The sequence below is a fragment of the Aquila chrysaetos genome, chromosome 17 (assembly GCF_900496995.4).
Source record: "Aquila chrysaetos chrysaetos chromosome 17, bAquChr1.4, whole genome shotgun sequence".
Classification (NCBI taxonomy): Eukaryota; Metazoa; Chordata; class Aves; order Accipitriformes; family Accipitridae; genus Aquila; species Aquila chrysaetos.
The window spans coordinates 8681472-8698375 of NC_044020.1; the positions used below are offsets into that span (position 1 = coordinate 8681472).

A 16904-nucleotide genomic window follows, 5' to 3' on the forward strand; every position below is an offset into this window, starting at 1 on the left:
TCTGTCCTCCCCAGCCACCACGTGTGGCAGAAGTAACCAAAGCAATGCACTCACACTGGGCAGATTAAAGAGCGGGCCAGGAGCGTCCAAAGCAGCAACACATCAGATGCTGCAACGTGACAACAACCAGGTACCTACCGACACACCCATTGACAACACATGCCACTTAGGGGAGCAAAGTCATCCCTAGGAGATACAGAGAGTGCTGTGCCTTCACCCTTGAGCAGCAGGGTATATAGGGTGTCCTCAGCATCACCTAGGGGATTATTGTAGCACATTAGCTGGTCCTGCCCAAAACAGTAAACATTTTTCCAAACACACTGGAAGACATGAGGGAGAAAGAGAGTCACCTCTGGAATAAAATAGCAGAAAATAATAAAGTACCTCCCAATCAGCCCAACAGTCAGATAATTTGCCTGGGGCCAATCCCAAGCCCAAATGAACTTCAAAGTTGATGGGATCATCTCTTCTGTTAATAAGGTCACCAGAAACAACTTGCAGGCCTGACCCACAGGCATTGCCAATGCCTGACAAGAGAAAACTGGGATGGCAGTGATGGAAAATTGCCTCCAGTAGGAAAATAAAAGTTAGGTCTTCTCTACCAAGGTTTGGCTCCACAAGGCACCCAGAGTTAACATGACAGTTCACCGCAAAGGGCAGGGGGAACGCCCGTTCCTCCTGTCTCCCCACATCTCTGCTACAATCGACCACCCACACACTACCCTGATTGTGTGCTGGCTCGGGCTCTCTTTGGAGCACCTCTGTGACCTGCTATAGCTCGTTGAGAGTTTTAGACAAAGCAGCTCATGGAAGGGGTCCAACATGCACCCGGTCTGGTACAAGGGAGGTGATGCGACTGTGTGGACAGGAGGGAAAGAGGGAGGGCAGTGGGGAGAGAGAGCACGAGAGACTCTGCATGTAGGGATGGCGAAGGGAGACCTGCCAGAGGCTTAGAAGTGTTATCCGAAATGCTCTGCTTTCCTGCCTCATGTGCAATTCTATCCCAGTCGAAACCAGGACACCAGGGCCCTACAAAGTGCCTAGAAGAAACAAGCAGGGCTGAGTTCAGTTAGCAGGCAACCTGAGAAGGACATACATACATCAAGCTGGTACTTCTTGACTGATTGTTGCTTTCTCTAAAAACCACACAAGAACTTTCTACCGGCAATGGGAGGCACAGCCCTGCGGCAACCTGAGCCCAGGGCCATCGCTTCTGGCATGTACATCCTGGAGCAGCAAGGCTATAAAAGGGGAGAGAAGATGCTGAGCCCCATTTGGAGAGCCTCGCCACTGCGATTTATTCAGTAATCCCTACCATTGTTTGGGGGAACAAAGCAGTCATCTGATATCGTTTCAAAATTAAACTGGGAAAGGAAGGACAGGGGAGGAGGTGGGAGGAAAGAGGGAGGGGAGGCAGCTCTCAAACCTGTTGGCCGGACCCTGGGAAGGATGTTAAGTCTCCCAGCAGAAGCCTCTCGTCGTATCTCCCACACACACCCGGCCTCACAATTCCCAGGGACATGTGATAGGGGCTTCCTGCTACCAAGCAAAGTGAGACCTACCCCGACCTCTCTCTTCCAAACACAGTTCCTGCCTGCTTTGTGTTCGCAAAGAGGCGTTTGTTTACTGATCTACCATTGGCATGCAGGAAACAGCCTTGAAATGAGCTGTAATCATCTGTCTCCAGCAATAGCTGTTTGGCTTTCTTCTAATTTAAGTTTTCCTCCCGTCCCCCCTTCCCCAATGCCCTCTTCCCCACTTCCGATCAAAACGCTTTTGGAGTACGCACATCTGGTTCAGGGCACTAGATACTATGCGACGTTTCCAAAGCAACCAGTGAATAAAAAAGAGGCGCTGACAGTAGGCACGCTCCCACTCCCAAAGGACAAAGAAGTCTTCCAGAGGAATATGAGCTAAACTCTTTCAGGGAGAGCAAGAAACCAGCTTTGCCCGCTGTACTTGGTGCAGCCACCAGACGATGACAAAAGCCAGAGGAGCGCCAAATGCCTTGCAGTCTACATCACAAGAAACGTACACAGCCAGCGCGCGGGTTGCACACGTGGAGTCTTGCCTCTGATAAGGTCAGGCAGCGATGGCAGCAAGCCTCCCAGGCCTCCCTTCTTTGCTATTTTGTTTGTGGGGAATAAACCAAGCATACCTCAAAGGGTCTTGTGGTTTGGGGGTGGGTATTATCATTGCCGCGTGCTGGAGGCCATGTCTCAAGATTTTCTTTGCTCTGTTTACTCTGCACCTCGCACAAAAATCGGATATAAGTCCGTAACTGGATACTAGCCACACCACTGGTGCATATAAACAGTAAGGCTTCACAGCAGCAGGAGCTACCTGCAGCTGGTCAAACTCTCCTCCAAGAAGAAAAAACACACACTGCGTTTCTTCTCCTTGGTGCTCACAGAAACAGTCTCTCCAGTTACTTTCACGAGTAACCCTGAGCAGCCAGACAAAGCCTGCAAGTAATACCTCTCCGCTCCAGTGCTTTACAGAACAAAGGATGCAACATACAGACAGGAACAACGAGACAACAATATATAACATACATATATAAAGAACAGGAAGGATGCCAAGAAGACAAAACACTAACAGGAAAATCATGAGTAAGGGGAAGCCAGCAGTTGAAGCCTTCAAGGCTCCCTCCCCCAGCCCTTGCTCTGTTTGGAGCCCATTTCCCCTTGGGGGAAGAAGCAGGCATGAGGATGTGCACTTGTGCACAACCACACACACACAGGCCACTGCGTGGGCCCCTGTGCACAGTCCCAGCACCAGGCAGTGTCCCTGGGCCTGGGTATGAGTATGCTGCCTTCCCGAGGTCCCTGGCAGCAGCGTGACCTCAGGGGTGAGCCCCTGCAGAGCAGGGAGGACAACAGCCGAGCGGGGACGCGGCTAGAGCCGAGAAGGGCAACAGGACCCAAGAGCAGGCTCCCTCAGCGAAACAAGATGTTTGCAGTGGGGGAGTCACTGATTCGAGGTGCCCAACGCCAACCCAACAGCAAGGCAAGGGTTTTCTGAAACTTAAGCTCAGGGTGTTTGACGCAAAGCTCTGCAACATGGGCCATGAGCCTTCCCTAGCTGACAGCAGCAACAGTTTCTCCTCAGAGGACTTCCATGAAGTCCACTTCTTTCCTCTCCCAGTCAGCCCTGCAGATGAGCGTACTCCAAGGTCTGGGAGGATGGGCCACCTCTGCAACAGCAGGGCTTCTCTGTGGCATCCAGTGAAAGGACAATTCAGCTTACACACAAGAAAAAACTTTTTTACTGAGAGAGTGACCGAGCACCAGAGAGGTTGTGGAGGCTGTCTCCTTGGAGATACTCAAAACCCAGCTGGACAATGTCTTGAGCAAACTGCTCTATGTGACCCCACTCTGAGCAAGGGGCTGGACTTGGCCATCTCCAGAGGTGCCTTCCCACCTCAGCTACTCTGCCATACTGTGCTGGGCACAGTTAGTTTGGGGCAAGGGGAGCTGTCACCTCTTTGCAGGCACCGATTGTCCTGGCCACGCGAGTCTCCTGCTGGCCATGGAGACTGAAGACACTAACAGCAGGGTCGTTCAGTTAATCACACTCATAATGGGATCCTAATTGTAGATAGTCAGGCTCAAGTCATTTATTAAAGAAAAAAAGCAGGATAAACTTATGTAAACATATCCATGAAGGACCAATGACTGGGAAGCGATATGCTCCTACAATATCTTTTAGAGCCAGATCCCACACAGCCTCCTACCCCCCTTGCCCCACTCGTCCTAACTTTTCCCTTTGATTTATCATATCTTATACCACAGGACTTACACAGGGGTCAGGAGAATCCCATGTGTCAGAACAAACTATTTTCAAAAACCCCAAGTGGAATTGACATACCACAACCTCTCTCTTCATGCATGCACCCTGTGTCAGAGGAACAAAGCTGCAACGCAAGGAATGCAGAAACTCACAGTGTCGGCATTCAGCCCGTGTGCAGAAAAGCTGTGTTGTGTGTTATGATATGTCTTTAATTTTATGATAGAATTCGTTCTACTGACCTTCTCCCTCTCTAAGTCCACAGAACAAACTCTGCCCACTTATAAGTCACTAACCTGATTTAAAGGATTACTATGGTTAAAGGGACTGCTCTGCTTCTCCCTCTCCCTAGGCCCCTGCTCCTGCCTTGACTCCCAGCAATGAGGTCTCATCCCTGTCCTTGGTAAAGGACATGCCTGATCAGATCTAATAGTTGCCATTGACTAAGGGTGTGCCTACTCTTTCCTCCCTTCTTGCTCCTGCTTCCTTTGTATCAGCTCCAGTGCTTGTAAAGTCCTTTCTGAGCTAGCAAGGGCTAGCAAGCTAGCTAGTTCAACTCACTAAAACAGCAAAGAAATAAAAGGGGGGAAAAGCAAAAAGTTTTCTGCTCAGATAGTGACATCAGTCACCTGTCATGGAACACCTGATGAGCACTGAAGCACAGGGAAGGGATGAAATCATATCACTGGGAAAGACTCACTGAATAGTTTGCTTTCTCCTCACTGCTTCCCTTCAAGGACATTTGCTGCTCACCGTATAACCATATAAATGGCAAACTGGGTTGCACAGACTACAGGCAAAACTACAATTTGCTCTTAGTACAGGGGCGAGCAAGACTTGATTTTTCAGACTGTTACAAGTGCAACCCCCGCTGCCTTCACAAGCAGCCACGGGGCCAGCCCCACGTCTGGCACCCAGGCCAGGGAACGCACACCTGGCTGCAGCTGGCAAAACCTCCGTTTTCAGGGTTTGTCCGACATGGCAGCGAGCTCTGGGAAGGGCAGGTGAGGAGGTTCCTAGCCATTTCTCCTTCATTACCTGCCAAATTAAGCAAGGAACCCCTGCAGACACCGGTTTCCCTTGCTACATTACCCAGATTCACCTGCAGAGCAGGTCCCCTCTGTTGCACTGAAGGAGATCACAGACGCACCAAACGGATGACTGTGACCGCCCAGTCAAGCCTGACAGTTATTTTTAAGTTTGACCCCATCTTGCGAAAAAGTTCTCTGATCTGCCCCCACCTCTGTCCTCTCACATCCTCACACTAGATACTTGTTACATACCATCTTCCTCACCTGCTCAATACCAGTCGATGCTTCTCAGGTCTCCCCTTGCCCAGATAGCCTAGGTTTAGCTCTCCAAGGTCGTGATTCAAGTCCCAGTTTCTTCACCCACTGCTAATTTCACACTCACTATCAGCTGTCCCAGCCAGGCTCTCCCTGCCCCCGCCCATCACCACTTCCCTGTATTCCTCTCTTTCCAGACTTGTCCCCTCAAATCATTGCTTAGCCAGTCCTTCTCTACCCATAGCTCGTCCAAATACCTTCCTTCCATCCTACAGACTTTCTATGATGGCTTGTAGCTGCAGACTCTTCCTCCGCTTACTTCCCCCTCCCTGCCCAATCTACAGGTTCTCCCAGATCATCCCAGCCCTTAGCCCTGTCTTAGTTTTCATTGCCCACTGCTGTCCTACCTCCCTGCTCTAGCAGAAGCAGCCTCCCCTCCACACTTCCAGCCTCAGGAAGCCTCCACCACTCAATCTGCTACCTTAAAAACTGCTTCCCTACAGTTTCCAGGTTTTTTATTTTTACCTGCCCCCAGGCCTGGTATCACCAAAACAAAGCCACCTGACACCAGATTGGCTTGAGCACCTCCTTTCTGCCCACCCTTAGAGGGCAGAACTTGAGGAGCTTGCATATTTCCCCAGGTTTTATCCACTACAGCTCTCTCCTGGCTACCAAACATCCTGAAATCCTGGATAAAGCTTCTGCATATCCACAGTGCTTATCTGAGACAACTTGCCCTATGTGGATAGTCTGCATTGAAAAAAAACATTGGACTCCATACGTGCATTTCCACTGTCAACATCCTAAGTGCATCCCACACCTCTCCCTCATTGCACACCCATGCATGCAGAGTGTAGCAGTTATTTCTTTAGAAGCAGAATGACTGCATCTTTATGTCAAAATCATTGACCTTGACTAGGACTGAGGATCTTTTCCTTCCTTCCTTCCTAGTCCAGGCTTTGCCTCTTCTGGATACTAGTAAATTAAGCTGTTTCTGCTTCTTTTCTGCTATGGTGCCAGCAGGATAATCAATGGCACAGCAGAAACAAACTCCTGGTAGTCTAGTCCACTGTTCCTGGGCAGAGATTTACAAGGAGGTCCTACCAAACCCCAGAAACGTATTCTGTACCACCAGTTAGGCGGCCAGCCTTTGGCTCTGAACTGCAGATGGCATGTATCCATCCTCATATGACTCCCAGGTTGGGGCTTTATTATAGGACCAGTGTTACGACTGGGTTGGCAACAAGGCTCTGCTTGGAAAGAAGCTAACCCTCAGCAACAAGAAGAGGGGAGCCAGCAGGACCTGCTGTGGGCAATATTGGTGTGTCACCCTGGGTCTCAGTTGCATCCTTAGGCCATCCCTGTTCTGTAGTAAAGCAGCTGGACCCTTGAGAAACTACTCTCACCTCCTGTCCATTACTTCCCTCCACCACCCATTGCTGAAGGTTGTAGTCAAGCTCCACAGGGATAGCACCAGCATCACCTGCCTGGCACAGGGAGCTGTAAGGAGGGCACATTCGGGAACAAGGTAACTACTGAAGATTGTGGCTACCAAAAATAAAAACGTCTGCCGACCACATGCCAGATGAAATTTTCTTCCCACAGAGCCTTGGAGAAGTTAAGGTAGAGATGACACAGAAGTGGCAAAGGACAAATTCCTGATCCAAACAGCATTTAACACTTCTGTTTCAAAGTGTAAGATTAGTCTTCGCAAAAGAAAAACCTGATGTGCTTTCTAACACAGGGGAAACAGCACATTTTTATCCCCTAGCTTCACTGTTTGAAACAGCTGAAACATTTTGGCTGAAGGCTTTCAAAAGTAATTCAGCCAGAGGCAATGCTCAGCATGGAAAACTGCAGACTGAAACAAAAAAAATTGACCTGAAGACAGAAATCAAAACCAGGGTCTCACAATGTGAATTGTCTTCTGTTAAAGGTGGGGCTCGTTGCACCCACTGTTATTAAGCTTGTCCCACATTTCCCATTGTCTTATTTTTCCTTTGTTCCTCCCTCTAAACACATAACAAACAGAAAAAAAGTTCAACAACTCAAAGGGTATCCGACATCCCTCCAGTTTCCTTCAGGCAACCACACCCTCAGCTGGAAAACACAGCATTTCCAGGGTTAGCGGTGGGATGTTACATGACCATATCAAACAAAACAGCAATGCTCTTTTTCTAATTCACTGCTCACAAGCATAGCTAAATCCTGCATGTATAGAAGGTAAATACTGTTATTCTTTCTGGTGCCAAATATGGTTTGTATTACTGCTTAGAGACATGATAAGTCTTCACTCCTGCAGGTAGGTTAACAAATATTAAGAAAAAATTCAAAGGGAAGGAAGAGATTCCGTATTTCCCAATCTGGCTGCTAAAATGAAGTCTAATTACAATCTTTAGTGGAATGACATGTTTCAGGCTAAGCTTTCTACAAGGAAGTCATGAAAAAAAGATTTAAAAAAATGTAATTCCAGATGGAGAAACAAAGACCCTGGGAAGTGAAGGCAGGAGTAGAGGACAGCTCTTCTGTGACGGTTCTTGGCAATACTAGATCATCTCCTTGTGTTTTAGATCTTTCATTAGCGCATGTGTGCACACAGTGGGGTTGCTCAGCCCCTTTCAAAGTGGGATAATATTTACTTATGCTTTGCAGCCTAATAAATGAAAATTCAGTTCCTTTAAGCCAAAGCCGAAGAAGACATTAGCGGTGAATCCTGTGTTACTGAAGCGAACACGAGTTTGCTGATGACATCAGTGGAGCCGGCGTTTCATACCTGTTTTCTTTGGCTTTGAAACTACCCACATACAAGACAACTGTAGTCAATATGGAATAAAACAAAAGAAATATGGACCAGATTTACACAAGCACACATTTGCCAGCAGAACCGTCTATCAGCCACACCAAGACAGGATTCCTAGCAGATGCAGTGGAACTGGCTTCAGTCCCCAACAAAGATGAAACTACATTGGCAAATATGCATTTCTACCAGTGTAGGCAGTTGGTGTAGATACTTTCTCCCCTGTGGTAGAAATGCTGTGTTACAAATATACCAGTCCTACTACAACAGTAAATCACTTCTAGTGTAAAAAGAATTGGAAAGAATTCAGGGTTATTATTATGCTTATAAGAAACCCAAACATTTGACAGCATAGGAAACAACCTGCCACTAAAATATAGTGTTCAGTTCATGAGCCACACTGGAATTCATTTTCGATGTGGTCAGATAACCTCTGCTATTCTAGCACAAACGGGACCCAAAAAGGTCCCTTCCAGGAGCAACTCTGCAAAGAGTTTCCTGGCAGGAAGACAAATTGTCTCACATTCAGAAAGGAAATGAGAGCATTAAAACAAAGAACCTCAACTTCTTCCAAAATAAGTTATCATCGGGGAAGACAAACGGAGCCTCAGCAAATCTCTTCTTTGGTGGCCTTCACCCTGCAGGATGCTGACTCTTGCCCCTCCTGATGAGGATTTAGCACACAGCTTCCTGAAGTGTCCATCACTACAACCTTGGGGCACCATCTGCAGAACCCTGGTAGCTGCATGCTCCAGGAGACCTTCCTGTACCAAGTCCGACTCCATGAGCTGCCGGTACAGTCTGTCTCTATTAAGCATCACCTTCTGAGCTCAAGCAAAAAGTCACCTGTAGATTGCTGTTTGGTTCTGGAGACCCTGCTTCCCCCTGCCTTGCTCAACCTCCTCTTTCCTCCCACCCTCACTCTCCCACATATCTCGGCCATCACAAATGCAGAATCTGCTTATCACAGATCTTACTCCGTATCTTTCAACCACAGAGCAGCACATCATCCCCTCATTCAACCTTCCTCAGCAGAGAGCAGGGCCAGGCAGCACGTGAGCCGCCAAAGATCTACCCATCACAAGGAGGAAACTTGCACAGCTCCAAAGAAGAAAAACCTCTGCAAAGAGGGCTTGCATTTATTTATTTTTCCAGGAGGAAAGCTGCTCTCTGTGGGTGTGTGCGTGCATGTGTGCGTGTGTTTGTCAGGACAATAGGAAAAAGGACATTGGAGCGGAGCTGCCAGGAAACAGTCGGCCATCTGCCCGTGTGGAGAGCAGTTTTTCCTTTTCTTTTGTACTAAGAGGAATGTAGCTGAGAGCCGCCATCCGCCCGCGCTGGGAGGAAATCTGAGAGCCTGTGCTCTGCCAGGGAGAGGAAGCGTGGGGGAGGGAGCGAGCCCCGTCCATGTGGTTAAGCGGTCATTGCACTCCCGGCCAATAAAAGTGGGGAAAAAACCCCTCCCCAAAACCCCCAAATCCTAGGGAAAATCGCTCTTCCTCCTCCACCCCTTTCACTCTCACATGCGGTTCGATAGCCTCTCCCTCCTAGGGTGATTCCGAGCGCAGGAACCACGGAAGGGGCTCGGCAGAGGAGTGTGTCAGGAGGGCAATGGCCTGGGGAAACACAAGGGTTTCCCCCTGCGCTGACATTGGCACCCCCGGACAAGAAAGCAACACAAACAGAAAATCAACTCACATCACCATGTTGCTTGTCTGCCCGTGCCCCGTCAGTAACCTGGCATTTAGCAACCTGAGCACAAAACGACTTGAGGAAGGACCCTTTGCTCTTTGGCTCCCTGAGCCACCAGACAAGGGTAGAGCATAAGGAGCAAATCTATTGCATATAACCATCCGTACATTCTCCCCCATGGGCTTTGGTAGAGCTTCTGACCATAAAAGAAAACTGTGTAACAGGAGGGAAAAAAGATCTCATCTTCTGGTAGCGTCAGGCAAAAATGCTGGTAAGACACCACATTGGCTTGCTGGCACATTCTTCTGCCACCTTTGTGGCAGAAAAGCCCCGGGGAAATAAATAAACAAAATAAATAGAGAAAGGTAAAATTTTCAGAAGCGACTACACGACTTTGAAGTTTGAGACCCATTTTCGAAACCCACTGAGGGTCAGATTTTGTTTTAAACAAACATTGTAAAAGCGGGTAACATTTTCAAAGAATTGTAAGCATGCATTCCTTTTTTACCAATTGCAACAGGAGACATAGTCTAGGTATTGCTGGGAAAATTAAGAGAATATCTTTCTGCATCTTCATGCACCTACATAGCTTGCAAACTCTGGCACTTACCAGGTGCCAGATCCAGCTCCACAGAGCTGGCAAAACTTGCTAACATGGGAGATAATGGGTCACAGTCCTGAAAAAAGCACTTCCAGAAGAACTGATTAATCCAGACATGGTCTAAAGAGCTTCCTCATGTCCTGGCGGCTCGGAAGATGGACAGACTGACCCAGTGATGCTCTGCACCTAAGCACGTCCAGGTCAGATCTGGACTGCCACCCATGCGCCCCAGTCCCTTTCAGAAACAAGACTCAGGCTTCCACATTCTGTCATGACTTTTAAAACATTTTACTTCTCATAAAAACAAAATCATTGGTGTAGCACAGTGTGTGACCTGAAGCAAATTCCTTGGCTGCTTCTCTCTTGGCTGGATGAGAGACAATGGGAACAAGTGGAAACAACGTAGAGACTTGATATAAGGAAAAATTTTTTTCACCACGAGGTTAATACAGCTCTGGAACAGCCCTGCTGTCTCCATTACTGGTGGTTTTCAAGACCTAACCAGACAAAGCCCTGAGCAACCTGGTCTGAGCTCAGACCTGAACCTCTTTGAGCAGGAGGCTGGAGTAGAGACCTCCTGCAATCCCTTCCAACCTGGATTATCCTATGATAACCTGTCATTAATTACTGTCAAAGAGAGAATTCACTCTCATTTTCTCCGTGGAAAACAAGCCAACCCCCCCCCCCAAAACTGCAAAAAAAATCCCTTTCAAAACATTATTATTAGGTGCCTTTTCCGCCCCAAGAGGTATTTTTTACCTTTCTCCAACTGACCAGCAAGCAAGCAGTAAAAAACGTCTGCTAAAACAAGATAAAGAATTGTGCTGTCCCTAACACATTTCCACGGTCTTTTGTCCCTAGTAATTCTGTAGTGCCTAACAAACTTCAACAGTTCAGTGGAAGCTATTAGGGAGGCCATGAATCTACCAGCAAGGCTGCCTTGGCAAATAGTAACAAGTGCTGTAAATTCTTACTATTAGAAAAAGAAAATATTTTCTTCCCAAATTCATTCCACTTTCAGAGAGACCAGGGTACAATTTTTTGAAAAGCTTAAAGTTATTTCATAACTAAATTAAAAAAAAAAACAACAAAACAAACAAAAAACCCAAAACAAAACTGAGAAATACTGGAAGCATTTATATGGGAGATTTGTTTTTTCTCTTTGCTTTGGGTTTCTCATGGCAGAAAACCTAGACACTGGAGAGTTATCAAACATGCACGTATTGTTCACTACTCTCTTCCAAGGGATATGCTAATGGCAATACATACTCTAGAGGACTTAAATTTCCATTGTTTACTTTCTTTCATATACATCAAACTGTTTGGTAACAGAGCAGAAGCAGAGCACCCATGTACAATTTCCTCCATCGAGCCCTTATCTCACAACCGAAGCAGAGCTATTCTTACAGAAGCTTCCAACCCAGAGAACATGCATCCAAGTTTTGTATTCCAGGGTAACCACAAGGGCATACTCCACCCAAGATGTTTGAATGTTGTCCTGGACTGGGCCCCGGTACTGTTTATTGTGCACAGGAAAAACTCATTACTACAAAGCAGCCAGTACTGAATGCATTTCACAAGGGCACATTTTACAGGACCTAGAACTATCAAAGTAGGAGTCTTCTAGAGTCAAACCCTTTGTGGAAGGCTCTGTCCCCGGAACTATTTAACAAACATCATCCCCTTTCATCTTAAATGCTCATAAACATCGTTTCCAGTGCAATGCAAGGCAAAATCCTAGCTGTACTGCAGGTATTGATTTGAGTCTAGTGATTATGGTGTGGTTTGCATTTCACCCACCAAACCCTCCACATTCACCTCATTTCTGCTCCTCACCAACACAGGTCTACCTACAGAAACCCAAGCAGAGTCCCTCAGCTCAAGTCCATAAAACCTCTCTGGAGGGGACAAGTCTTACAGGTTCTCATGCCATGCTAAAAAGATACAAAGTTTTCCTGCAGGGTGAGAAATTAGGTTTCCCACAGTAGATGACCAGCACTAGGAGACCAGTGACCTACCTGGTACAACACCCTGATGATATGCAGGTTCCTGTGTGAAGTTCCCACCCCGCCCTGCGCCAAAAATACCTGTATTACACACTCAGCTCTAAAGGTCTGGCTCAGGAAAGAGGCTGTCCATAAACGCTTTTCTCCCCACAGAAGATGGTGATTTTAACAAACGCACATCTTCTCTAGACTAGATAGCCTGTGAACAGGCCAGTTAGATATTCCTCACCAGAACTACCTTCTTTATGCAAAGGCAGAAGCCGCACTACGTTGCTTTAATTATCCATGGCTGAACACAATGGATCTTTTGATAATAACTAGATTTCCTTTATTGAAAAGAGAATGTCTACAGACATTACTGGCAAACTAAACCTAAACTTGATCTTTTAGGGGAAATTCCCTTTCTCCTATTAGAAGATGTGCAAGAAGAGCTTATGTAATGCTATACTTGATTTACTTTTTGGCTGGTAAGAAAAATGTTTGGCATTCAAGTAGGCATTCTTCTTCCCATCTCTTCCACATGTAGTAACTCAAACATTCAGACTGGATAGCATTTACTTAATAAAAATCTGTCATCCACTTCTCCAAGTGGGTCCACTGCATTCCTATTAAAAAGTAAGACAGAGGAGAAATTTTGGCTCTAGACATAGGTTAGCAAGAAGTTATCTTTGCTTATATGTCTTCCAAAGCAAAAAAAAGAATATGAGAGATGTATAGTGTTTGTAAATACAGTTATCATATAAAACTAAGAAATCACTTTTCTTTAGACTTTCTTCACAGGAATCTGACTTTTGATGACAGGTAAAAACGATGATGAATAAGAAATCAGTCCTGCCTCGGGTCCTATGTTTGGCAAGACTGACTTTGGAAAATATTGTACACTGAGATAAGAGCAAGCAGTTTATATGGCAAATATGCTCCTGGATACCTCAGATTAACATAATTTTTTATGCAGGAACTAAACTGGAACAATGGGCCGACCCTTCTCAGCTAACTCTTGATGTCCACGTGAGCTACTCTTTTAGCCTCTTTGATGCTCTCAAGGTAATTTTTGCTCTAGAAGTACTCTCTCTCCCTGAGGTAAGCATCTCAAACTCTGAACTGTGCTGTAAAAGTGCCTGTTTCTCTTACCTGATCACAAAGGGTCTAGAAACTAACTTATGTGGGCAAGATGCACTCACATACCTGAAATACAGCTGCATGGTCTCAGCAATTCAATTTGCATAAAACACAAACAGGTTTGAGTGTTGCTGGATGAGTAAATTACTTATGGTTTCTGATCAACTGAAATAATCTTTGCCAAGTTTGATCTAAATTCAGTATGCCAAAAAACCCCCAACCAACCCCAACAGAGAGAGAAACTTGCAAGAAAATGTTTGATGTAATCTGAAGGAAGCTTACGAGAGTCAGGTTCTTTATTGTGAAACGACATTACCCAGCGTGTGTGCGTCTCTGTGTGTACCTTCCCTTCACAAGGAGCTGAAATGCTTTGTTTAGGCTTCCCCTCCTTCCCACCACATTTTTTTTTGGAAGGGAAAAAAGGAGGAAAGGGAAGAGACGGGGCTACACTGTCACCTTTCTCCAAGTAGTTATTTACATCATTTTTTTATTCAACCACAAAACTGAAAAAGAAATACCACAGAATTTTCCTCCAAAGCACCAAAAAGCCCTGAACCTCACTTCCAGGTCGTTGCTCAGCTAAAGTTAATGCAGCAATGACAGTTGACACCACCTTGTTTTTCTGGTGATCTCACCCACATACATCTCACTGGGCTTCATCAGTGTTTCGCCAAGTTATGCTGACTCTGTGAAACAACTGCTTATGAAAAGTTGTATTATACAATTTTCTGCTTAATTCCGCATTCAAGGATTTAATGGCAAGTCACACAAAAATCTCGTCTATTGCAAAATAATGTTCACAATTTAAAAAAAAAAGTTACGTGTGCAACAGAGACAGCGAAACGGCTGAACTTCTTAAGTCCTTCAGCAAAAAAGAATGGGTTGGTGACTACCTGTTTCCAGGCTTTTTTGAAAATTTCTTTTTACTCGACAACAGAAAGAAAGAAAAATCAATGTAATCCAAGGTCAGGTTTGATTTTTCAAAAAGCAGATCTTTACCAGGAGCCTGAAGTAAAAATAAAACACTACTGATGAATGTGCCCAGAGGAGGGCAACAAAGCTGGTGAAAGGGCTGGAAGGCACATTGTCATTTGGGCTTGTCTAGTTTGGCAAAAAGGAGGCTGAGGGGTGACCTCATTGCTCTCCGCAGCTTCCTGAGGGGGGGAAGCAGAGAGGGAGGTGCTGATCTTTTCTCCCTGGGATCCAGTGCCAGGATGCGTGGGAATGGTTCAAAGCTGCACCAGAGGAGGTTCAGACCTGACATTAGGAAGCATTTCCTTACCGAGAGGGTGGTCAAACACTGCAGGTGGTCGATGCCCGAAGCCTGTCAGTGTTTAAGAGGCATTTGGACAATGCCCTTAACAACATGCTTTAACTTTTGGTCAGCCCTGAATTGGTCAGGCAGTGGGACTAGATGATCGTTGTAGGTCCCTTCCAACTGAAATAGTCTGTTCTATTCTACTAACAGTAATAATAATAAAAATCTAATGGAAGGCTGCCTTGAGCATGAAGGAGCAGAGGGACTGGGATTGGCGTATGTGAATAGTTTGGTCTGAAGCACAGAAAAGCTAGAATTTTTATTCTTGCAGTGATTGCTGGTCAGAGTTGAAGTCCTTCACTGCTCTGACAGGGCAAGTCCTCTGTTTCTGATAATGTTTCCAGATTCCTTTGGATCAGAAAAATAATTTTACCCCACAAAAGCAAACATTAAGCAAGTGGGACATGAAGCAATATATTACAGGTCAGAATGTTAGTTCAAAAATTTGTGCCTTTTAGAGGCGATCCTATTTTTCCTTGAAACACACCCAAGAGTGTCTTTCTCTGACTAGTGGAGGAATTTAACACGGGAAACCTTAGTTTCACACTGAATTTGTGTACACTAAATCATCCTACAAGGAAAGTTTCCTACTGTGCAAACAAGAGGATACTGATGGGGCAAGCTGTAGCACAGACCAAGTAGTGATATCCGTCACTATCCTTCACCAACACAAGTACAGGTCTGTTGTGAGAGGTGACACCATGGAAAAACTTCCAACTTGGAGTCACTCATAGTAATCTTGGGGGACAGAGACAGAAATCTGATGCAAAAACCAGTTACCTCGTGTTGGTTTCCCAGTAGGAAACCTCTCAGGCCTCTCTCAGAGTTTGACAAAGCTGAAAAATGGCAGCCAGTTAGATCAGGGTTTCTTACATCATCTGGAAAAAGCTCAATACCCTATACATCTCTTTTCAGTAAGAAATTCTCTTGCAGAATTTGACTACAGATTACCACACATACAGCCTAGCATGCCAAGGCAGGGAAAAACAGATTCTCAATTACAGCATGATCCCAAGCTCACTGAATTCACAGAAAAGCTCCCATGGACTTCAGTAGAGTGTGGAGGATGCCTCAGGGTCTGGTTTTGGCCCCATTGTCGATTTCTGAAGTGCTACATGTGCTGGAGAAGACACCCATCTCAATTTTAGTAAGAGGCATTTATTTCCCTTTGCTACTATGCCACTCTGAGGTCTGAATAACCCAAGACTCAACTCTTACCTAAAAGAAAATGTGAAGCCTATATTCACATCACACTTTGCAGCTGAAACACTGTGTATTTTTGTATGTGGATAATATACTCATCTTTGGCGGGGGGGAGGGGGTTAACATTTTTAAAGAAAAAGCTCCAATAGTCTGAAAAGTTTCTGGAAGCTCTTTCCTTTTTAATTTAGCAAGGTGGAGTTTGGCTGACACTGGCAAGCAAACTCATATTTATGCAGGGCCTTCACAGTGCCCTGTGAAATTTGCCATTTCCCTCCATGACAGCCAGCACTATCTATCACGAGATCATAATCCCCTAGGACAGGGGACCAGAGCCCCTTCGCTGCTCTCCTCTGCAAACAGATGTGTGCACGTTCCTCAGCTCTGAAAGTCACGGCCGGCTTTTGGCAAAGAACTACAGCAGCTGCACATCTGCAGAGGGAAAAAGCTTTCAGCAAAAAATACAGAGGGGGATCTCATCCCCCCCCCCCCCCCCGCCTGCAAAGCAAGCTCAGCATTTGTTCCTCTCCAGATGACACCCTGATGAGTTGATTTAATCATTCACATATGCATGCCTATGCACAATGCTAGCAAAATACCAGGGCTGTGACAGCATCTCACCTGAACTGCTCACAGTAACACAGCTTGTCAGCAAGCACTTGGCAAAAAGTCTCGCAGGATATTAAGAGGAAAGCAATGTTCAAGGATATCGCTAATGTAAAATGATTCTACAGAATACAACTGGGTGTGTGAGAGACCACTTGTGATGAGGAAAACACCTAAGCAGGTGTTTAATTTTAAGCCTATGCTTAAAGCCCACTATCTTCAATTAGATTGCATGAAGTCCAGTCCAAACTTCCCTGAGCAGGAATGAGGTACTGCACTGGGAGCCAAAGTGCTCTGGATTTAAGCATGTGCTTAGACCTACACGTCTGCTTAAACGATTTGCCAAACTGGGGGCACTGTACAGAATAATTAAGTGTAGCAGGATCACAGAAACACTTCACCACTTTTATTCCCAAAGGGAAATTTAATTAAAACACAGAGTATCTAGCCATTTAAAATTATTCTGGTTACAAAGAGCAGTAAGTCCTTG

General features: G+C 45.8%; 1 protein-coding gene across 5 annotated transcripts in view; it reads right to left on the reverse strand.

The window, feature by feature from the left end:
• DENND2A (DENN domain containing 2A) overlaps positions 1 to 16904 on the reverse strand; it is a 61622-nt gene that overhangs the window by 38620 nt on the left and 6098 nt on the right. For 2 of the 5 annotated variants that reach the window (XM_030040809.2, XM_041129485.1), the window contains exons 1-2: positions 1427 to 1598; positions 139 to 256 (exon numbers count right to left, since the gene is read on the reverse strand). The exons of 1 other annotated variant lie outside the window; for it this stretch is intronic. The gene's annotated coding sequence lies outside the window, so the exon portion shown is untranslated. Of the gene's footprint in view, positions 1 to 138; positions 257 to 1426; positions 1599 to 16904 lie in introns of those variants that run through there. 2 more of the 5 variants (XM_041129487.1, XM_041129486.1) reach the window with 2 other exon arrangements.